This window comes from Odocoileus virginianus, chromosome 1, assembly GCF_023699985.2.
Source record: "Odocoileus virginianus isolate 20LAN1187 ecotype Illinois chromosome 1, Ovbor_1.2, whole genome shotgun sequence".
Taxonomy (NCBI): Eukaryota; Metazoa; Chordata; class Mammalia; order Artiodactyla; family Cervidae; genus Odocoileus; species Odocoileus virginianus.
In genome coordinates this window covers 3711330-3735948 of record NC_069674.1, presented here as the reverse complement: position 1 = coordinate 3735948, position 24619 = coordinate 3711330, and the positions used below count along the sequence as shown (strand labels likewise).

Genomic DNA, 24619 nt, shown 5'->3' with positions numbered 1-24619 from the left:
GGACTGAGGACACAGGCTGAAGCAAGTCTTCATTGACCAGAGTCGGGGCTTGGGGGGGAGCAGACAACAACTGAAGTTTAAAGTTTCTGGAATGTTTTCCTGTCATCACATGGAAATACAGAATTTTCCTACTTCCTGAAATCTGCTCATAACGCCTCCCAAAGGCCTTCTCTCTGAAAGCCTCGCAGAAGACCCCATCCTTCCTGGACAAGCAGCTGTGTGACAGTCCATAATGAGGGGTGTCGCTTATAACGCCCGGGAGGCCTTCTGCCTGCGGCACCGTCCCAGAGAAACCATCCTCCAGTGTTGTTTTCTGTTCGACAGACCTCAGGCAACTTCCCAACAAGAACTCTGTTGGATGCCAAAGGCCCAAGTAGAGGTCATCTGACGACATTTCTTCTCGTTTTACCTATAGCCACTTCTCCACAATGCTCATGTTTGCTCGTGTCCAGCTGAAGCCGTTTCCTCTGGGAGGAAGCCCCAGTGCCCTCAGCGGCCACCACCTGCCCACGGCATGTGATCTGAGGGCCTCTCAAGCAGCCCCAGCCTGACCCGTCAGCCCGGGGCCCCCACTGCCAGCTCAGCCTCTTTGGAAGACAGAAGGGGTACAGCTAGCACTCAGCCTGGAGACCTTCCAAAACTAGTTCTAGGAGGATTCAACAGACTTCCAGGCCCCACCTGAGTCATTCCCGACCCTCAGCCAGGCTCCCTGGGACAGACCCAGAGCCCTGCCTGGCTCACCCCTTGCTGAGATGGACAGCAGGGGTCCTGACCACTCTGCATCCATCATCATGGTCTCCTCTCTGCCCCAGCCCCGGGTCACTGTCGGTAGCTCCACGCCAGCTCATTCACTCCTTCAGACGGGCAAGGGCACTGCAAGTCTCTCTCTCTTCTGGGCTCTGGGCCCTCTCAGCACAAAGGAGCACTCCCACCTCACCCCAGAGGTGAATGCCACTTTCTCAGCCTCGAATTGACCCCTCAACCAAGAAAAGATTTAAGGAAGCAAGGCAGGAGGACAGGGGGACTACAGAGGGTGAGATGGTTGGATGGCATCACAAACTCGATGGACATGAGTTTGAGCAAGGTCTGGGAGATGGTGATGGACAGGGTAGCCTGGAGTGCTGCTGCCCATGGGGTCACAAAGAGTCAGACACGACTGAGGGACTGAACGGCAATGACAATAGAAACAGAAGTCAGCAAATCCATCTCAGAAAACCCGCATGTGTTGCTTTTGTCTGAGCTCTCAGGAAGGCAGCTTAGAGACTGTTAACTGTAGAAGCTCAGAAGGCCTGGCATGGTGCCACACCAGAGTCTAGAATACTCACATCAAAGAGGCAAGTGTCAATACCACGACTCAGAGATCCTGGAGTAATAACAGTCAAAGCCAGAGTCATCAATTCAACCAGAACCGTGTATTTATCATGATATCTCCTGCCTGCTGCCTCCAATGGCTTCTCATGAATCAATGAGCCTCTCCACTTGCATATCAATATCTTGTTTCATTTCAAACCAGAAAATGAAAGGCAGGATTAGGTTTTGTTCTCAAAGTCTATTTTTCTATGCTATCGATCCAGGTGGCAACTACAGATTGAAACTCAGACTGGGTTCTCTCTTCAGGTCATTTTTTTAAATGGGTTTTTATTTTCATCAGCGATGAATGAAGCAAAGGCGACTTCTGGAGATGGAACTTGAAGTCATCAAAGTGGTCCCGAGTTTGGAAGTTTTATAAAAGCTGGCTGTGGGACTCGATTGAAATGGTGCTCAGAACAAGCCTCCACGCCAGACTTGTGCTCAAGTCCATGTGGTTCCTGACACTCAACCTCTGAAGGATGGTATTTGAGTTTGTATACTTGGCATTTCAGATGCTGGTGCATCTGGCTCCTGTCCTGGTCAGAAAGAGGCAGAGCTGGAAGCAGGCACATCCATGGTGGTGGAGTGGAGTTGTGTGGACAGAACAGCACGTGGACGGTTCCCTCGATGTGTGGGGGAGGCTGCTGGGCACAGGTGACCCTTCCTGCAGCACCCCTGTGTGCCCTCCTGTCTCCTCGCTGGCCGACCTGATCATCTTCCCTCGGGCCACAGGCAGCCCGGCAGCCCACCAGCCCTCTGAGCCCACTCCTCATCCAGCGCAGGTCCCCAGGACTTGCAAACTGCATCACAGAGTTTCCACGTTGGGGGGGGCGGGGTCACAGTGGGCCTGGACTGCCCTGCCTTCCAGCGATGAAGCTTGACCCCATGACACCTTGCTCCTCTGTCGCTGGTGTTTCCACCGGGAGACCCCAGTGCTTGATCTGTGGTGTTTTGGACTCATAATCTGGGCTCTGTCTTTGGCACAGTAGGCAGCTGAAATCTAGGCTGATCTCAATAGGGAGGCAGAAGATGAATCATTTTCCAGTGGGCTGGAGACCTACAAAATAAACATCGGTTCATGAACTTAAAAGACTCAGGAATGATCAAATTTGTATTTATCTTCTTTCTATGAAAATAGCATCCAAGGCAAGAGATGCTGATTTTATATATTGTTATTTCTACCCAAAGTATTCTCTCTCACTTAAGGCAAGTATCTGGGGACTTCCCTGGTGGCCCAATGGTTAAGATTCTGCCCTGCCAGTGCAAGGGGCCATGGGGTTTGATCCCTTATCAGGGAACCAAGATCCCACTTGGCGCACAGCCATGGCCAAATAAATGAATACATGTCACTGTTATGATTTAACTTGAAGAAAAGGGACATATTTGTTTGGAGGCAGAGGTAGGTGTTGATCCATCAAACTGAAAAGCAGGTTTTTAAACAGACTGTAGTTTCCTGAGGGTGCGTCTTAAATAAGTTGCCAAGTACATACTTGAGATTAGTAACAGAAAGTTTAATTTTGGAAGGACCTGAGTGATGGGTCTTCTTACTTACCTTGTTTCACAGTTGAGGAAACTGAGGTTCAGAGAGGCAGACCCTCCTATGCCACAGAACTAGTCTGTGGGAAACTTGGGTTTAAAACGCGTGAACACTGATTCTCGTGATGAAACTACAACACGATGAAAAGGATTATAATAGTGGTAAAAATATCTGCAGACAATGTGTTGTTATTATCTCTATTTTGTAGATGGTAAAACTCAGGCTCGGAAACATTAAATAACCTTCCTGGGGTCACAGAGAGAAGAGTGTCAAAGCAGGATTTAGTACCTGGGCTGGTCTAATCAGATAGTCAGTTTGTTGTCTTCCCATTGTAGGAGAGTGCCTTTTGGTTATCTTTTGGAAGGAAGAAAATTTTCTTCCAAAGAAATTAATGATTAAAGAGCCTTCAGTTCAGTTCAGTCACTCAGTCAGGTCTGACTCTTTGCAACCCCATGGACTGCAGCACGCCAGGCCTCCCTGTCCATCATCAACTCCTGGAGCTTGCTCAAACTCACGTCCTTTGAGTCGGTGATGCCATCCGACCATCTCATCCTTCATCGTCATCCCCTTCTCCTCCTGCATTCAATCTTTCCCAGCATCAGGATCTTTTCAAATGAGTCAGCTCTTCGCATCAGGTGGTCAAAGTATTGGAGTTTCAGCTTCAACATCAGTCCTTCCAATGAATATCCAGGAATGATTTCCTTTGGGATGGACTGGTTTGATCTCCATGCAGTCCAAGGGACTCTCAAGAGTTTTCTCCAACACCACAATTCAAAATCACTTCAACACCAGAGTTCAGTTCTTCAGCACTCAGCTTTCTTTATAGTCCAACTCTTGCATCCATACATGACCACTAGAAAAACCATAGCCTTGACTAGATGGACCTTTGTTGGCAAAGTAATGTCTCTGCTTTTTAATATGCTATCTAGGTTGGTCATAACTTTTCTTCCAAGGAGCAAGTGCCTATATAAGAGCTAAAACTTTTTAACCCCTAGGAAAAAAGCACAGGCCTGATCTCCTCTAAAAATAGAACAAAATAGAAATTCTAGAACTGAAAAATACAACATCTGAAAGAAAAGAATTATTAAATGTCACCTTGGATTAAACAGTGATTTCTAAGATGTGACACCAAAAGCCAAACAAAAGACAAAAATAAATACATTGGAGTTATTCAAACTTTTAAAAATTTGTTTATCAATGAACACCATCAAGGAGGTAAAAAGACATTTGCAGAATGGGAGAACATTTTTCCACATCCTGTGTCTGACAAGAGACTTCTAGCACATATGAAACTATAAAAACAGCCCAATTAAAAGGGAACAGGTATTGGAAAAGACCCTGATCCTGGAAGAGAATGAAAGCAAAGGAAAAGAGGGTGGCAGTGGGTGAGATGGTTAGATAGCATCACCAACTCAGGGAACATGAATTTGAGCAAACTCCAGGAGACAGTGAAGGACAGGGAAGCCTGGCGTGCTGCAGTCAATCAGGTTGGAAAGAGCTGGACGTGACTTAGTGACTAAACAACAAATTATTTACATCTTTTTAAAAATATCTTCGAACAGTTCATAACAGCTGTTGCAAAGGTCTTGTGCTACTGTTCCGTCCATTGTCCTTCAGTCTATTCCTATAGAATTATTTCTCCTGGGTTATGGGTTAGTTTCCTGGTCCTCTGGATGTCTCATAGCTTTTCACTGAATGCAGCACACTGTGGGTTCTGTGTTGTTGAGAATCTGAATTTTTTAAATTTCTGTAAAGAGTTTGAGCTTTGTTGTAGGAGGCGTTTGGTTTCCTGGCTGGTCAGAGGGAGTCTGCATCAGAGGCTGGTGATCACCCCCCTGGGCCAGTTGCTTCAGCAGATTCCAGCTCCGATTGCTGTCCTCTTCCAGTGAGGCCTCTGCTCCTCTGTGGTCCCCGCCTCCGTGTGCTGTGGGTCGCACGTAACCCTAAGCAGACAGCTGGTGTGGACCAGGAACTTGCCTTGTGCTCACCCTGCTCTCAAGGGTCACCGTCCTGCACTGCCTGTAATCCAATAACTGAATTGGCTTTATGTGTTTTGTCCAGAGTTATTAATTGCTTATAGTGGGAGGGTAAGTCTGGAACATAACTCCACCATGACCAGAACCATAGGTCTCTCCTGACTTATTTTAAATCATTCTGTTTTAGGTATATCAATATTTAAGTAGTTCCCTAGTAGCTCAGTCAGTAAAGAATCTGCCTGCATTGCAGGAGACCTGGGTTCGATCCCTGGGTCAGAAAGATCCTCTGGAGAAGGAAATGGCAACCCACTCTAGTATTCTTGCCTGGGGAATCCTGTGGACAGAGAAGCCTGGAGGGCTACAGTCCACAGGGTCTCAGGAGACAGACATGAATTAGCGACTAAACCACCACCAAGTGGTTTTCAATGCTTAAATTTTCTTATGAGGAGAAGTTCAAGAGAGATTATAAGATTAACAAAATTTTTGTGTACTGTGTATTCCTGAGAGAAATCTCAGGTTTATTTAAACCACTTTAGGTGTTTGTATTTTTTTTTTTAGAAGTTAAACATTAGGTAAAACCAAATATGGTTAAACAAGGGATAGGTATTTTGAGTTGACTTCACACCATTCTACTAAATCAGATGGTAATATTCAGAAAAGTACTATAAAATTCTCATTTTACAGGTGCAAAAATTTAGAAGTCAGCCCCTGTATGTGACAGGGTCACCTTGGGAAATAATTTGGAGCATATCTGTTTGTCTTCATCTTCTCATTTCTGGAATACACTCTATGTTTTTAATTTCAATTTCATGTCTCTATTGGCATGCCATTTGCTCTTCTTCCTCACACTTCCATTCATTGAGAAAATTCACTAGGACTATAACAAGGAACAGGATATGAGCTCTTTCCCAGGTCCTTTTCAAATAGCTCCACTCTTTGACTTTAAACAATGGAAGTCATAATGTGATTATTGTCACATTATTATCTGATTATTGTCAGGCTGTGAGGGAAGAGAGATTTAGGGTAATCCACTCATTGTCTTTCTCTGAACTCTTCTCTGCCTTCGAGTTGCCTTTGATTTTCTGATCTCGCGCCATCGTTTTTCTCACTCTTGTCCTGTGCGTCTCACCCTCGGGTTCCAGAACTCATGCTTTAATCCCAGTAAGGTGTTAGTGACAGAAGCTGGCTTAGTCCTCGTTTTACTCACTCAACATTCTTGTCATAAACCTGGTGATTCCGCTTCCGTTTTCCAGTTCCTCACATCCTCTTACTGTACATCCCTCAATAAACTGAAAATGACACCTCCCTTCAGATTTCTCATGTGTGTTTCCGAAGCAAAATGAAGCAGGGATTGATTCTGGTCCTCAAAGTACCAGGATGAAGTCCTCACTAATGATCCCATCAAAGGTCAAACCACCCAGGACATCATCTCAGGACGCCTGCCTGATAACGATGGATGTTTATTAAACTATCCCTCATGGGGCTGAGGATATGCTTTTGGAATGGTCCAGTTTTTCATGCAGACATTTGAACTTTACTAAACGAAATCTTGGAGAAACTGGAAACTATTTCCCTGTTGACTGCTTGCCTCGGTGGAGTGAGAAAGTAAGAAGCACCCGAGTGCTGATTATTTTTCTCAAGCCCAGCAGGTTCCAGTGTTTCTGGAGACCCAGTCTTCTCTGCCCTCAACATCTTTTCTGTCTTCCTTTTATTTTCCGTCTCAGCGATGTCTGACATGGCTGACCTACCTCCCACCTTAAACACTCTCTGGGGAGTCCCCCCTTTACAGGACTGGACATTCCTCTTCGGTTTCCTTGATTGGTTCCATCTCTTTGTCTTGACCTCTTCATGTTGAAATACCTTAGAGAAGTCTGGGCTGTCTTCTCTTTTCTGATACATCTAATTTCTGGATGAGCTCATCCAAGTCCACAGTCTCAGGTACCTATGTATATGGTGATGATTTCCAATTTTCTGTCTCTAGTCTTGTCCTCACATTTTAGCTCCAAACTCAGTTTTCAGAGTACCCATCTGACCCCACCATGTAAAATCCTCACTCAATCAAAATATGACTCCTCATCCCAGTAGCGTATCAAGATTGTTTCTTTAGCATAGCTTCCATCTCAGTAAGTGGTACCAACAACCACCCTGTTGCTCAAATCAAAAATGTTAAACCTATAATTTGCTCCTTTTTATTCTCATGGCTGTTCTAACCCACTCAGCAATCTCCTGTCCATCTTAAGTTCAAATTACATCCCGTTCAATTCATTATGTTCCACCCTCGCTACCACCATCACCTCTCGCCTGGATCACTGAAGTCATCCTCAGAAGATGCCGCTGCTCCCGTCCTGCCCTCCTGTAGGCCATTCTCCATGAGGAAGCCAGAGTGACCCTGTAAAAATGGTAATCCAATCAGGCCACTTTCCTGCACATCAGAACAGAAGCTCTCTGCAAGACGTAAAGGTGCACAGATCCCGTTTCTATGGCCTCCTAAGATCCCCCTTCTGTGCGTTCTCCATGCTCTGGACATATTGGTCCGCTTTCTATTCCTCAAATATGCCAAGCTCTCACTGCATTAGAGCCCTCATCTCTGTCACAGATAGTCCTGTGACTGTCCTTCCATCATTCAAGTCAACCCAAACATCACCTCCTCAGAGAGGCTTTCCCCAGCCACTCTGCCTACGGTCTTCACCCAGCCCTCAGCCACACCATCTCCGAATTCTATTTCTCTTTCCCCTAAACAGGTATCACTATTAGACATTAGACAGGGAAATAATTTTAAATTATAAGTTTGTTTCTAAAAGTAGAGAAGGACCTTGTCTATTTTTGTTCTGTTTATAATGTGCTCAAGAAATATTTGTGAAATCAATATGTACAAATTATAGAAATGGTAGCAGTCAGTTTTAAAAGTGTTTGATTTTCTCAGCGATGCCTTTAGCTGGTGTGCACAGTAATAAGACGTCTGAATTCACAACCGGGAGTCTTGAAACCTAGCCAACACTGACATTCCCTGGGGGGACCCTGAGCTTCCATTTGCTTCTCTGCTAGACTCTCTGGTACCTCCTGGTCTCGTTATAGGGCTGGTGAGGAGAGCAGACAATATAAGGCCTTGGCAGATATGAAGAGAATCGTACAGCACTACAGATGTTAGATTTTTCTTTCTGTTACATTTAGATAACCACCTTCCCCAGGCAAAGAAGTCTTCTTTGTGTAGAACAAGGTAGAATTCACGTGCAGAGACACATCTGATCAAGTCGCTGGCATTCATACAGCCCCAGGACCACCGGGCCGCCAGTGTTGGGTGGTGGTGACCAGGGCAGGCACCTCTCCAGTACCCGTCACTGAGACCTTCCCTTCCTGGCTGTCCCTGCCTCACTAGAGATCGCTTCCCTTTGGCATTGGTTATAAACACCTGGGTCAGCCATCCATTGCAGCCCCACACAGCCCAACACAGTGCCTGGCTCAGACTAGACGCCCAGTTATTAAAAGTAAGTGTCCACCAACAGATGAATGCTTCACGAAGATGTGGCGCATATATACAATGGAATATTCCTCGGGAACAAAGAGAATGAAATAATGCAGCAGCATGGATGGGGCTAGAGATTAGCATACTAGGGGAAGTAAATCAGAGAGACAAAGACAAACACCATACAGCGTCATGTTCATGGGAATCTACCATATGACACATGTGAGCCTGGCTATGGAACAGAAACAGGCTCACAGACATAGAGAACAGGCTTGTGGCTGCCAAGGGGAAAGGAGAGGGAGACGGACGGACTGGGGGTTTGGGGTTAGTGGATGCGAACTATTATATAGAGAATGGGTAAACAACAAGGACCTACTGAGCAGCACAGGGAACTCTGTTCAATATCCTGTGATAAACCATAGTGGAAAAGAATATGAAAAAGAATGTGTATGTGCATATTGCAGCAGAAATTAACACAACATTGTAAATCAACCAGACTTCAATGAAAATCAAGTTCCATAATGGAGGGTGAGTGGCTGCTGAGGTGAGAAATGGCGCTGAAAGAGATGGGATGTCCAAGGCCATTTCTGCCCCTGTCTGCCTGACAGGGTAGCATCTCCCCTTCCATCTATGATGGCTCTCCAAATTGCAGCTTGATTTTCCTCCTGCATAAGCAGCAGCCGGCTCCTCGTGGCATCCAGGTGCAGTCAAGCCTCCTCTGCCTGGGGAAGAAAGAACAGTTTCACGCGCTGTCTGAGCTCACAACCAGGCTTGTTTGGGCTTTTCAGTAGAGTGGATACCAAGACATTATATAACCCGAGCTCCAGGAGAACCTTCCAGGCTGTCCCCAGGCGAAGGGCACAGGGTGACTGTGGTATTAAAAGAGGCATTTGTTGCTCTTTATACCCAAAGGAAATCAAGGTGAAGGTAATACTCAAATCAGGCTGAGCACATTTGCATGAACAAGATATATGTCACTGGTGGCTTCTATCCTGCACGACAGGCAGACAGAACACTCTCCCCATTGCCTGTGGTTCTTCATTAAGGCGGAGCTTTGAGGCTAAGAAAGGGTTCACAGTGGCATTTCCACCACCGTCTTGCAGCTGCTCAGAAATCGCCTTCCCCCATGTCTTTAAAGCTTCTCATCCACATTTAAAGCAAGAGTGAAGGGTTGGGGGGAATATAGCTGAATGCAAAAACAAATGCCATCAATAGGGAAAACAATTTCAAAAGGTTCTAACACAGATGAATAATGCAAACCTCCATCATGTTTATGGAGGGGGCAAACATTCAGTATTAATAATTTGCAAAGAAAAATGGCTGTCACTGTTTGTTAACGACTCACCATTTGTTCTGGATACAAACCTAATAATGCCCCATCTTATTAAGAGTTTCTTACTTTTTTAAAAATTTAATTTTGTGAACAAGGTGATGTTTATCAGAGGAAAACCAATATCCTGCCTAAAGCCGACTTTCTTCATTCCCTCCCACCTCTATCAAATATTTATCTGCCTCTGCCATTTTCTTTCTTTTTTTTTTTTACTTAATTTTCAACACTAGGCTGCGTTTTTAACACACACGGTGTAACTAGCTTCAGTAGCCAATCATTCTTCCTCCAGAAATGTTTTATTACAAGACAAGGAGCATGCAAAGCAGTTGCATTGTTTTTCAGATTCTCTCTTCAGGGAACACAGTCATTAGCGAATTGTATCAGGAAGAAACACTTGTATAATGTGGCTGTCTCTGCATTCTGAGGATGGCGTTCGTATTGATTTAGTAATAGCTTACAAATAATAACCAAAAATTAGTTCTTCTGAGCTTATGGTTTTCTCCTCTTACTACTGCTGTCTGGATTCAGGGAGCTCACAGACGAGTCCGGAGAGCCTTCATTCACTTTGGTTCCCATGGGAACCACTTTCAACTGGGAGTCCGGGTGATCATGGAAAGCCTGTCTGTCTGTCCATAGAATGCATCTTCATGTCTCTTGCTGGCCACACTCTGGGTAGGTAGCGGACCTGACACACCCAGGTTCTAGATGAAGCCCCATGACATTTTGCACACACACACACACACTGTACACACTCACACACCATATGTGAAACTGAAAGTGTTAGTTGCTCAGTCCTGTCTGATTCTGCAACCACAGGGACTGTAATCCTCCAGGCTCCTCTGTCCATGGGATTCTCCAGGCAAGAATACTGAGCTGGGTTACCATGCCCTTCTCCAGGGGAATCTTCCTGACACAGGGATTGAACCTGAGTCTCCTGCATTGCAAGCAGATTTTTTACCATCTGAATCACTCTGCGTGTGTGTGCATGCTAAGTTGCTTCAGTGGTGTCCAACTCTTTGTGGCTCTATAGACTGTAGCTTCCCAGGCTCCTCTGTCTGTGGGATTCTCCAGGCAAGAATACTGCAGTGGGTTGCCATGCCCTTCACCAAGGGATCTTCCTGACCCAGGGATCAAACCCGCATCTCTTATGTCTCCTGCATTGTGAAGCGAGTTCTTGACCACTAGGCCAGCTGAGGAGCCTATATATATATATATTTTTACATTCCATTTCATTATAGATTATTATAGGATATTGAGTATAGTTTCCCTGTGCTATACAATAAGTTCTTATTGCTTATCTACTTTATATATAGTAGTGAAAGTGAAAATTACTTAGTTGTGTCCGACTGTTTGCGATCCCAAGGACTCTAGAGTCCATGGAATTCTCCAGGCCAGAATACTGCAGTGGGTAACCATTCCCTTTTCCATATATAGTAGTGTGTACATGTTAATCCCAGATTCCTAATTTATCCCTCCCCACCCCTTTCTTTCACTGAGTGCTTTAAAACCTTTGACTGTGTGGATCACAGAAACTGTGGAAAATTCTTCAAGAGATGGGAATACCAGACCACCTTACCTGCCTCCTGAGAAATCTGCATGTAGGCCAAGAAGCAATAGTTAGAACCGGACATAGAGCAATGGGCTGGTTCCAAATTGGGATAGGAGTACATCAAGGCTGTATATTGTCATGCTGCTTATTTAACTTATACTCAGAGCACATCATGCGAAATGCTGGAAATGGATGAAGCACAAGCTGGAATCAAGATTGCTGGAAGAAATATCAATAACCTCAGATACTCAGATGATACCACCCTTATGGCAGAAAGCAAAGAGGAACTAAAGAGTCTCTTGAAGGTGAAAGAGGAGTGTGAAAAAGCTGGCTTAAGACTCAGAATTAAAAAAACTAAGATCATGGCATCTGGTCCCATCACTTCAAGGCAAATAGATGGGGAAACAATAGGAAGAGTGAGAGACTTCATTTTCTTGGGCTCCAAAATCACTGCAGATGGTGACTGCAGCCATGAAATTAAAAGACATTTGCTCCTTGGAAGGAAAGCTATGACAAACCTAGACAGCCTATTAAAAAGCAGAGACATTACTTTGCTGACAAAGGTCCATCTAGTCAAAGCTATGGTTTTTCCAGTAGTCATGTATGGATGTGAGAGTTGGACCATGAAGAGGGCTGAGCGCAGAAGAATTGATGCTTTTGAACTGTGGTGCTGGAGAAGACTCTTGAGAGTCCCTTGGACACCAAGGAGATCCAACCAGTCCATCCTAAAGGAGATCAGTCCTGAATATTCATTGGAAGGACTGACGCTGAAGCTGAAACTCTAATATTTTGGCCACATGATGGGAAGAGCTGACTCACTGGAAAAGACCCTGATGCTGGGAAAGATTGAGGTCAGGAGGAAAAGGGGACGACAGAGGATGAGATTACTGGATGGCATCACCGAGTCAATGGACATAAGTTTAAGTAAACTTCGGGAGTTGGTGATGGACAGGAAAGCCTGGCATGTTGCAGTCCGTGGGTTCACAAAGGGTCGGACACAACTGAGCGACTGAACTGAACTGAGCCCCTTTCTACTTTGGTAACCATAGGTTTGTTTTCTATGTCTCATGCATCGTGGTTTCAAACAACCTTTTTTAATATGTAATTTGGAGCTGGTATCTCAGGCAGGGCTTGACTGGGCAATGCTTGGGCTCCACTTCCTTCCCACCCCTTGGCAGTGCTGTCTACAGGATCCTAAGCATTCTCACGTGGAGATTTGGGGGCTGCAAGCTGGGTTCGTGTGGTTTCCGCCCCCCAGCAGTCTCAGGTCCTCCCGCTGGTGGCTCAGGGCTCCCTGACGCTGTCTTCCTGGAGTCTCAGGCAGAAGCTGAAAGGCTCCTCCTGGTCCAGCCTTGGGAGTCCCAGGATGGCGTGGAGTCCAGCCCAGACTTCAGGAAAGGGCCATCAGACTGCACTTGTCAGTGGGAGGAGACGTGGAGCGACTGACGCTCCCTGCTGGTTTGCTCACCTGGTGAGCAGGGTAAGGATGGGCTTGGAGCGTAGCTGTGGAAGGAGACGGCACGATGCCGCTAATTCCACTTACGGTTTCTGTATGGAAACAAAAATCCCCAAGTATAATTGCAGTTGCCACCTGACCTTTTCTTAGTGAGAGCCTGACCTTTCTGTAGAAAAAATAATCTGAAGAGTCACTTCAACAGGGAAAGTAGGACACTGGGAACCAAAGCCACACGGAGCTGGTTGTGCCAAGTGGAAGGTGAGAGCTACTTGTCTTTGCCTTCGAGAGGAAAAGAGAGATGAGAAAATAAAGATGAAAGATGTGAGAGAGAAGCTGGAAAGAGATCTCTCACCTGACCCAACACACATCGCAGTGGTGGTATGTGTACCCTCCCTGGGTGTTCAGAGAAATCTTGGTGAAGACTCTGGGCTTCCTTTCAGGAAATAGAGGAGGTTGGAGCTTGTCTTAGAACTCAGAGGGCAGGGAGGACCCAGCTTCTGTCTGCTTTCCACTTGGTTTGTGGTTCGGACTGTCTCCTTCTTAACTCCTAGCCCAAGAGTCAGCGCATGACCGATTCCCCTGCTGTCCCAGGGCGGGAGGGTCCCAAGACAGAGACGCCAGTGGCTGTCCTGAGCATCAGCTGGGATCCTCTCTGGTCCCACCACACCACGTGCCAATCTCTGGGTTGCCCAGAGATTCCAGGGTCCATGGTAGGGTCTTACCAATCCTGCCTCTGAGGTGGCCAAGGAAACACAGCTACCCTGGGTGTCGTTAGAAGCTTTATCCACAGAGTTCTTAGGGAGTTGTGTGATGTAACAGAAGGAAGGGGGTCCTAGAGCTGAGTCTGGGAATTCTTCTGCACACACAGACACGCACACCTAGATGCACACGTCCATACACATGCACACACGCTCACACATGCATTTCCGAAGTCTGCATTCCCCAAATCATGAAAGACCTGTGTTTTCACAGCCATCTACGTCACAGAAGCTTAGAGGACTTTGCCTTTTGGTTTAATAGAATTGGGACATTTGAAGCACTGTCTTTGTATTTCTTAAAGAACAGATTGTGATATTACAAAGACTATACTTGTCCAAAAAGACTTCAGATGGTTTTGTTAAATGACTCCAGAATGGAGAAGAGGATTCTAAAAGATTGGTTAGTTCCTATTAAATATACATCCAAATGGTTCTTAGAAGTGGGGGCTGTTGAAACATCTCACCCACAGCAATTTCAGGGTGAGTTTTTACTACTTTTAAATGCTTATCTGTGACCTTTGATGTTCTGATTTTTTTCTGGGATTTCTGGCACTTAGATTCACTCAATCTGCCAAGAGAGGAAGTTATACTACCAGGCTGCATAATTTCCTTCTCAGCAGTAAAATATTTCCTTTAAAAAAGTGTAGAGGAGAAGGAATTATGGGAGCAAATATGGTATTTATCATTTGAATTAAAAGACTGAACCTGGCCAATCGTCAAGTTATCAATCCACACATCGTGTCTGTTGTTAGGTGCCCAATTCAGAGAATTTGATTAGTTGATATATTTATATGTGTGCATCGTAAGCCTCAAAACCACTTTCATGTGTATTATTTTTCTTGTCATCCACAAATCACATCCAGAAAGATTGATGGTAATTGAATAAATGGATGTATGTACTTAAAGTCTGGGCTTGTTGAAGACAGAACAGATTTATTAGATGATACGTTTAAATTTTTTTTCTTATATGCCACTGCTCATCAAAACACTTCATTCCAAACAAGGGGAACTAGAGAAAGTATACTGAGGTTCTCAAACTTGTAGTTCCGTGGACAGGAACTGGAGGTCTCCAGGGTCAGTCCACCCCCCGGGGGCTCTTTGTGGACTGAGCCGCGTGGCAGGCTTTGGGGAAGCTTGTGTGTCCCGTATTCTCTAAAACCGTCACCAACAGGCTGCCAGCTCCAAGGGTCATGATCTGGGGCGAGCAAGGGGCAGACATGAAAACACCAGTACTCCCAGGAACCTCCTTTAACTGTTTATATGCCTCGAGTGTTTAACACTTTGTACTGATCAGATCACTTGATTATTTTCTCCCTGAGAAGGGACGTGAGAAAGGAAGTCTTAAGATGAAGAATAAATTTAGCTCAGAAAGCAAGAAAGGGCCGTGTCGAGCGCTCACCCGTTGGAGAGCTGGGAGGAGAGTGGAGAAGGCAGAAGATGAAAAGGAGGTAGGAAGCAGAGGGGTCCTCCCCGGTGGCGCAGTGGGTAAGAATCCGCCTGCCAATGCAGGAGACTCGGGTTCAGTGCCTGTGTCAGAAGGATCCTCTGGAGAAGGAAATGGCAACCCACTCCAGTATTCTTGCCTGGAGAATCCCATAGAGCCTGGCAGGCTACAGTCCATGAGGTCACAAAGAATCAGACAGGACTGAACAACTAAACAGCCACAACAAAGCAGAGAAGCAGAGTTTGGAAGTTTCTGGAAGAAAGTGATGACGTTCACTAAAACTGGCACAGCATGGACCGCCTTTACCCTGTTTCGCCAGCTCTTTCATCCTTTGTGACATTTATCCGTGCAACCATCTTCCCCGTCAACTGTCACAGTGAATGATGCCAAGCCCTACACGGTTACGAACGAGGCTGCCTTTTCTTCAAATAAAGGCTTCTGGCTCCTTGTGACTTTAATGCTTTCAATTCTCCTGCCCATTCATTTTTTCAGATGTAAGTTGTGACACATTTGAAGGTCATGAAGTGAATTTCGTGGATCCTGATCAGCTTAAAGTAAATAAAATGCAATAAAAAAAGCAATACCCTGTGCATCCTAGATAGTAGAATGACCTATTATTTTGTGGAGTTTTGTGTATTATATATGGATTTAGTAAGTGTTTACCGTGTGGCTATATAAGATAGCTCTCATAATAGATGGTAGTCACAAAAGTTTGAAAAGCTCAGAACTCCCTTTTCGGATCATGAAAAAGAAGAGGGATCCTGAGTGGGAAAGGGTTGGCTATTTTAAGAAAAAATTGTTTATTATTTACTTGGCTGGGTCAGGCCTCAGTTGCAGCTCACAGGCTCAGTTGCTCCATAGCGTGTGGGATCTTCCTCCTCCATCCATGTCCCCTGCATTGAAAGCCCTGGACCAGCAGAGAAGTCCCAGAAGGGACCGGCTGTGTAGGCATGGGTTGTTCAGACACTGAACATCCCTGGGAAAGGCCTGTCTTTAGGGCTGGTCCTTGGCTGCTCCTGGGAAGTTAGCTCCCATCCCCTGGAACATTCTGTCCCCACCCTGTGAGAGTGTAGTCGTTGGCCTGAGGCCATGGGCCAGCTAGTATGGGTTTGACCTTATAGTCTCCTAAAATGTGATGGGGAAAAGTGTAAGCCATGACAAACTTTATTTTCTTGGACTCCAAAATCGCTGTAGATGGTAACTGCAGCCATGAAATTAAAAGGCATTTGCTCCTTGGAAGGAAAGCTGTGACAAAGCTAGACAATGTATTAAAAAGCAGAACTGTCACTTTGCTGATAAAGATCTGTACGGTCAAAGCTATGGTTTTTCCAAGTGTCATGTATGGATGTGAGAGTTGGACCATTTTAAAGAAGGCTGAGCCTTGAAGAATTGATACTTTCAAACTGTGGAACTGGAAAAGATTCTTGATGGGGAATACATGTAAATCCATGGCTAATTCGTTTCAATGTATGACAAAAACCACTGCAATGATGTAAAGTAATTAGCCTCCAACTAATAAAAATAAATGGAAAAACAAACAAACAAACAAAAAATAGCTCATACAAATCAATAAAAAATATAGTGACATAAAAAAAAAAAAAGAATCCCCTGGGCAGCAAGGAGATCAAACCAGTCAATCCTAAAGGAAATCAACCCCAAATATTCTTTGGAAGGACTGATGCTGAAGCTCCAATACTTTGGCCACCTAATATGAAAAGCCAACTCATTGGAAAAGACCCTGATACTGGAAAAGATTGAGGGCAAGAGGAGGAGGGTGACAGAGGATGAGATCATTCAGTAACATCACCGACTCAACGGACATGAGTTTGAGCAAACCCCAGGAGATAGTGAAGGACAAGGAAGGCTGGCGTGGCCATGGGGCCACAAAGAGTCAGACAGGACTGAGTAAATGAACAATGACAACAAAACGTGATAGAGCGTGAAGCCTGGTTTTGCTTTGAGGTGGTCTGTGTGGTTGACGTCAGCTGTGTGGGTGCCCAGGGACCAACCCCCAATACCAGCTCTGGGCACCAAGCCTCTGGGAGCCTCCTTGGTTAGTAACGCAGTTTCTGGAGAATCAAGCGTGTCCCCGAGATTCCACTAGCAAAGAACACTGGTCAGCTTACCCCTGCTTCCTCTTGGGTTCAGCCTCAGCTGCCTTTTCCTTTTTCTGTTTTTAATCTCTTATCATTTTGCTGTCATAACTGAGTGTAAGCGTTTCTCTGAGTCCCAGTGAATGATCTAACCTTGGGGGGTGTGGGGACCCCTGACCCAGATGCAGACGTTGGACTGAACCAAATCTGAGCTTGGACCACGGCTGACCTTAATGGAGGGGCTGCAGTAGATGACTGCTTTCGTGGTGAGTGGGTGGGAAGGCTTCAGCTTTTCTCCATTTATGACAACAGTGGTTCCCAGATGCCACATGTTCAAGTGTCACTGGATGGGAATAAATATTTTACTCCATTTCAGCCTCCATGGAGGGCATGAGCCCGGTGCAAGTAAATACCAGGGGTTATCGTGAACTTTATCTCCAAAGGTAATTCTGGCTCTTCCGAGATCTTCCATATGGGCCTATTCTACCCACTGTGACCTCAGTGATAGTTTTCAAAATTATTTTTTAACTATGCAGTATTGCAAACCACGGAGCTGTCTATTCAGACTCCGTGTGAATTAAAATCAGTGCAACATTTGAATCCGAGCCACACAAAGGTTAGCAGTGGCAGCTTCGTTCTCTGATTGTTGGCTGAGCTTGTTCTTGTGTTTCCCTGTTGTGTCGGGGAAAAGAACCAAAGAGATCAGAAGTAAAAGCTTTGAGATCTAATTATGATGAGGGAGTTCCAAAGGAAATTAAACATAGCATGATTACTTTTTAAAAAATACAAATTAAAGAGAACATCTTAGCAAATAATCCTCCCCGTTCAGCAAGCTCATTTCCCATCAGGAGGTGGAAGAGGATATTTGAGAGCTCTTATTAGCGAATAATGGTGCCTGGATTTTTATGACGCTTTTACTTTATCTAAATATTTTCTTTCATCGTTAACTTACGTGATTTGCCCAGGTTTTTACTAGTCTTTGCAATCATTTTCAAACAGTACCTAGTTGGAGAACTACTGCTCAACTCCATCTTCTGCATCCTAAGAGCCCTGGGTTTTGGTGGAAGGTCTGGGCTGAGAAGGTCCGAGGGGACGGCAGATGCTCAAGACTGGGTCCTCCCGCCGCCCCACAATCCACCAACCATGTCAGCCAGAACCTCCTTGAATAAAACTGGGAGGCTGTGGGCGTGGGAGGGGACCCGAGACGGGCCTCGCCAGACCTCAGGTCTCCATGGAGCGTCTCTTCTGGTCTCAGAGGGCTTGGGGGTTTCTCCTCCTTCCTGGACTTCTCACCGTTTTCCAGGCCAGTGGGCATTTCTCCTCTGCTCCACACCGTGCCGCCTTCCTTAGGCTTTGACCCGTGTCTTTTGGCACAATAAGGAAGGACTGCGCCCCCCTCAGAGAGTCCACCTGCTCTGTTCTTTCTTGGTCATAGCTCCTGCCAGCCACCCGCTCCCTTCTCTCAATGCACATTCCACCCAGTTTCCCCTTGAATCTAAACGCATGTCTCTCCCTCCTGAATTCTGACAGGTCTGAATCTCAGCATTGGGGCCCATGAGCCTGTTCTCGTCCATTCTTCACCCTTCATTAAATTTCTTTCTGAGCACACCCTTCCTACCGGAAAGCTATATACTTTTTAAAATTGAAGTATAGCAAATTTACAACGTTTCAAATGTACAGCAGATGGATTCAGTTGTGAATATGTGTCTTCCTTTTCAGATTCTTTCCCATCATAGGCTACCACAGGATACTGAATATAGTTCCCTGTGCTATACAGTAGGTGTTTACTTATATCTATTTTTTTAAAGGCCTGTTTGTTTATTTTTTTGGCCATGTCCCGCAGCACGTGGGCATCTTAAATCCCCCTACTAGGAATCGGACCCATGCCTTGCAGTGGAAGCACAGTCTTCACCACCAGACCACCAGGGAATTCCCCTTGTGTAACTATTTTATATGTACTAGTGTGTGCCTGTTAATCCCCAGCTCCCGATTTATGCCTCCCTCCCACTTTCCCCTCTGGTGACCGTCACTTCATTTTCTGTGTTTGTGAGTCTTTCTGTGAAAGCCGTATCTTCTCAATGAGCTTGTCTCTTCATCATCTGTCCAGAGCACAAAGGGTTTTATACATATGATCTTGCATCCTCCAAACCATGTACCTTTCAAATTTGAGGACATGTAACTCCTGCATTTCAATTGTTAAACACAAACCCTATCCATGTTGACAGTATTTTCCTCTCATCAGTGTCACACACATCAGGCTCCTGACCTTACCCTCAGCACCTCCTCTCTCCTCTCCGGCCCTGCCTCCTGTTCAGAGGTTGCATCCGTCTCTGTTTCCACCAGAGTCCATAGACGACCTTCTCGGCTCCGTGCCACGTAAACCCGTGCTTCCGATTCAGCTGTGCTCCGCTGGCCCACAGCGTGATTTAACCCTCCGAGGGCTCCCACCTTTCCCGTCCCGTCTGTCTGACCCTTTCCCCTACTTTTTCTGTGTAATTTCCCAGATCGAGATGCCCCCACCCTGGCCTCCCTCACCCTCTGCACTCCACACTCCCTCGGACTTTCTGTTCCCGCTGGTCCGCCCTGGCCCTGGGAAGATGGCTTTTCCCTTCTTTGAACAGGAGGCTGAATTTGTCTTTATCCTTCTCCTCCACCAGAAGCCCCACTCTCAGCCTCCTTCTCCCTCAAGCTTCAGGAAATGTGTCCTCATCTCTTGAACTGAAGATGCAGCCGAAGTCTTTCTCCTCTGGACCCTGGGGCAAGGGGGGCGCCTCCTGCCTGGACGGCCCCCTCTGGGCTGCGTGGAAGCTTTGATTTTACCTGCTGGGGCAGGGCTGTGCGACCCATCAGCCAGCATCTCTTCTCCTTCCCCACACCCGGGGCTCCCGGGGCTGTGCCCAAGTGCTCTGGAGCCTGGGGCCCCGCCTCGCAAGTTCATGTGGCCCCTGGCTCAGTTGTGATGCATGTTTGCTTGTAATTTGTTGAGCAAGAGGCTCCCAGCTGTCAAGGTCATCTCATTCTCTGTCTCAGAGGTCCCCTCCTCACAGGAGCTTCAGCCTGCTCTTGATCTCTCCCCTTAAGTTGGGGATGAGGGCAGCAGGCCCAGCTGCTCTGAGTCTCTGCCCTCCTGGGCCCCTCTTTCCCTCCTTCCCTCCATAGAAATTGATTTCACTACAATTCTCCCCCAAGCCCTCAGGTGTTTGCCTTACTTACTGAAACTCTTCCTTTATTGAAGTATAGTTGATTTGCAATGTTGTGTTAATTTCTGTGTGCAGCAAGGTATTTCAGATACATAGATATACGTACATTCACATTCTTTCCATTACGGCTTGTCACAGGCTGTTGAGTCTCTTTCCCCGTGTTCTGCAGTAGGACCTGACTGTTCATCCATCCTTGGGATAAGAGTTTGCATTGGCTGACCCCACACTCCCGGGGCATCCCCCCTACCCCTCCGCCTGGGCAAACACAAGTCCATGCTCTCTGCCTGTGAGTCTGTTTCCTGGATAAGTTCACATGAATTCATGGAACCTCTTCCTGCACTCACGTCAGCGTCTCAGCAAGGCCACCCTCCATCCCAGGAGCCGTCTTCCTCCTAGTGGATGGGGCTTCTCTCCTCCCTGCCCGGAGCTCCCGGCTCTTCTGTGAGTGATGCTCTTTCTCAAAGTAATTCCAGTGACTCTCCTCTGTGAGGGGCTCAATCCCCCATTTCCTGGGTTATGATATAACCCTCTACCTACACACCTAACCCTCTATCCTCACCACTACACACATAAATACACACGTGCATGCCCAATCCCTACACACATATATACACATGTGCACGTCCAACCCCTACATACGTATATACACATGTGCACATCCAACCCCTGCACACATACACATGTGCACGTCCAACCCCTACACACATGTATGCACATGTGGCACATCCAACTGCTACACACATATACACATGTGCACATCCAACCCCTGCACACATACACATGTGCACGTCCAACCCCTGCACACATATATGCACATGTGCACTCCCAATCCCTACACACATGTATGCACACGTGGCATGTCCAACCCCTGCACACATATATGCACATGTGCACGTCCAGCCCCTGCACACATATATGCACACATGTGCACGTCCAACCCCTGCACACATATATGCACACATGTGCACGTCCAACCCCTGCACACATATATGCACACATGTGCACGTCCAACCCCTGCACACATATATGCACACATGTGCACATCCAACCCCTGCACACATATACGCACACATGTGCACATCCAACCCCTGCACACATGTGCACGTCCAACCCCTGCACACATATATGCACACATGTGCACATCCAACCCCTGCACACATATATACACTTGTGCACGTCCAACCCCTGCGCACATACATGCACACGTGCACGTCCAACCCCTGCACACATACATGCACACGTGACATGTCCAACCCCTGCACACACATATACACACGTGCACGTCCAACCCCTGCACACATACATGCACATGTGACATGTCCAACCCCTGCACACATATATGCACACATGCACGTCCAACCCCTGCACACATACATGCACATGTGACATGTCCAACCCCTGCACACATATACGCACACGTGGCATGTCCAACCCCTGCACACATATATGCACACGTGGCACGTCCAACCCCTGCCCGCATACATGCACACGTGACATGTCCAACCCCTGCACACACATATACACACGTGCACGTCCAACCCCTGCACACATACATGCACATGTGACATGCCCACCCCCTGCACACATATATACACATGTGCACGTCCAACCCCTGCACACATACATGCACATGTGACATGTCCAACCCCTGCACACATATACGCACACGTGGTACGTCCAACCCCTGCACACATATACGCACACGTGGCACTTCCAACCCCTGCCCACATACATGCACACGTGACATGTCCAACCCCTGCACACATATATACACACGTGCACGTCCAACCCCTGCACACATACATGCACACATGCACGTCCGTATGTATTTGCCCCCTGCGCTCACCCCAGCAGAATCCAGCAGCAGGGTCTGTGCCCCGAATGCGTCTTGTCTGCAGAGGCTCCTCAGGACCAAGCCCCCCTCACAGGAGCGGCACTGACTCTTCTGCCTGCTCTTGGACTCCTCTGAGGCCGGGGACGAGCGGAACAGGCCAGCTGCTCTGAGTCTCTGCCCTCCCGGCCCCTCTTTCTCTGCATCTCCTCTGTCCTGCAGCCTCCTCTCTCTTCCTTCCTTGACTCTCTCATCCGTTCCCGGACTCGACGACTGAGAACAAAGGCCGGATCCAGCATCTCCACCAAACACCGCTGCACTGGCCTTGTGGGGGTGATTTTCCTTCTCAGCCTCTGAACTCAGCCCCTGCCAAACCCCCCTATACGTGCACACACGGCACATAAATATACATACACATGTGTCCACATGCGTGCACACACACCTGCATACTCCCGCATACAGGCATACACGTGCACACACACTGGTCACACACAAACACATCCCCTCAACACACACACCCCACGTCTATCCCCCAGTCCCACCCAGCCCCGAGGGCTGGTGTGTGTGGGGGAGGGTCTGACTCTGGGGAGACTTCACGGGATGCACCGTTGCACCCATGCTAACCTAGGAGTTTATCTCTAAAATGCTCCAAATACTGATTTTCTGCCACATTTTCCCAGTCAGATTTAAGTGAGAGGCATGGCCGTTTTTATCAACTCCATCTCCATTTCTTCCTTGGCACAGAGCGTGGATGGATTCGTCATTGTCTGCATTGTAAAAAAGGGCCCCCAACTCTTTCTCTGCCCCTCAGCCGGGCGATGTCTTCCCAACAGAATCAGCCAGCGTCAGGACCGCTCCCTCTGTTCCCTTCACACACAGAGCCTCGACAGAGCACGTGCCGGAGTCCTTCCATGGGGACCGCAGCCTGGTCCTGGCAGTGGAGACCCTGGAGCTGATGCCAAGGGTCCGTCTCCGGGCGATGCCGGCGCGCGCGCTTTGGGCAGTCGCCGCAGCAAGGCCTCGGGCAGAGCCGGTATTCTAGAAGATGTTTCCGTGGCTCAGAGGTTGTATCATTGACGCGCCTGGAAGCTCGCGGGCTGGGGGGTGAATCTTGGCCCCTGCGCTACCCTGTAGACCTTAGTTCTTCGCGGTGTCCGGCTGCCGTTCTCAGAGTCCCCTCTGGGTCTGGTTCTATCTGAAGCCCTGGGGGAATTCTCTGCTTTAGCTGCAGGATTTCCCCCTCTGCATTTTTCTGGAAACTCCCTGCAGAGAGGTCCCTGGCTGGTGACCTGCCAGCCACAGCCTGGTCTGTTAACCCTTTCCCAGCCCTGAGACAGGTCAGAGGATCGCAGTGTCCCGGAGCTGTCATTCACGCCCCCTCCAGACCTGCCCGGAGTCTGAGGCTGACCGCTGGGAGCCATCGCGCCCAGCCCAGCAGGAGCTCCTGCTGTCCGTCACCTCTCCTTCCTGCCCCGGAGTGAACACACGTGCTTCCCCCTCACCTCCCAAGGCACCACCAACGTGCTAGGTTTCACCAGCTGAAATTTTCAAGAGAGAGTTTTGATGAGAAAATCCTCACTTGGGTACCAGGCTTCTCGGTGCCTAAGTCTTCTTCCTCATCACAGGGAATCCTCTGAAATCGTAGGCCTGGACCTTTCCTTCTCATCTCAATACTAAAACAGGATTTCTCAGTATTGAGTCTCAGGGGTCCATGAACTCGGATGAAAGAAAAGGTTATGATTAATTCATAATGTTTGACTGTAGCCGAGATTCCCTCCCATGAATCTGTTGACAGAAAGCATGGTAGTTTTGTCATTATTGTGAACAGAAGAAATCATGGGTATTTTCACATCACAGTGGCATTTGGAGTCATGCCAAAATACATACCGTCACTGTTTATTGAAAATCATAGTTGCTTCAGCCCTGCCCCTGATTTTGGTGGCAGAACAGCTGGGAGAAGGACCTCGGTCCTTGTCCTTTTTGAAGAAAGAATTCAGCAGAGAGGGCAAGCTTGTGCAATAGTGATGGGGTTTATTAGTAGCAGAGTACACGTGGAAGAGCTCACGCATGAGCTCAGAATAAGTTGCAATGGTGGGCAGCTTAGGTTGCTTATATGGGGTCAGTTTTCTGGGTTGTCTCTGGCCAGTCTTCTCGATGTGTCAGTGGGAAAGCGGTCACAGCTGCCCAGCCTGGGGCAGCCTGTCTGTCTCCTGCCTTGGCTCTGCCTCCGGGGCTGCGCGCAAACCTCCAGGCAGCATCGCTGGTCAGGCTCAGGACCTCTCAGCCCAGCGGCCTTTCAGCCAAGAAACTTCCAACAGCTGCCCTCACGGTGGGCATTTAACTCAAAAAATTCTCTGGAGAACCTAGTGCTTCTGGAGTCCAGAGTATCTTTTCCTTGTGAAGCAAGTTCTGAAAGCTTTCATCCTATTCATAATTATGTCACTTGCAAAACAGAAGTCCCATCACCATGATCATAAAAATAAAAATGTCAGATATGTATATCCAGTCCTGATGGAACTGTTTCCTTGTCAAAGACATGCCACAGGCAAATGCCATTAATTTATCTAAGCCAAAACAGTCATTGTACTAATGTGTCATTACACATGAACATTTGCTTTAACTTGTCTGTATT

The 24619-nt window shown here is 47.2% G+C and overlaps 1 protein-coding gene and 1 long non-coding RNA gene across 3 annotated transcripts in view; one reads left to right on the top strand and one right to left on the bottom strand.

Annotated features, from left to right (window-relative positions):
* DPP6 (dipeptidyl peptidase like 6) overlaps positions 1-24619 on the top strand; it is a 1052271-nt gene that overhangs the window by 217383 nt on the left and 810269 nt on the right. The gene's annotated exons all lie outside the window — the stretch shown is intronic.
* LOC110131295 (uncharacterized) lies at positions 1202-15137 on the bottom strand. Its single transcript, XR_011481994.1, has 3 exons — positions 14819-15137; positions 7158-9048; positions 1202-2407 (listed from the first exon to the last, which is right to left on the bottom strand). It is a non-coding gene; the product is annotated as an uncharacterized lncRNA (long non-coding RNA).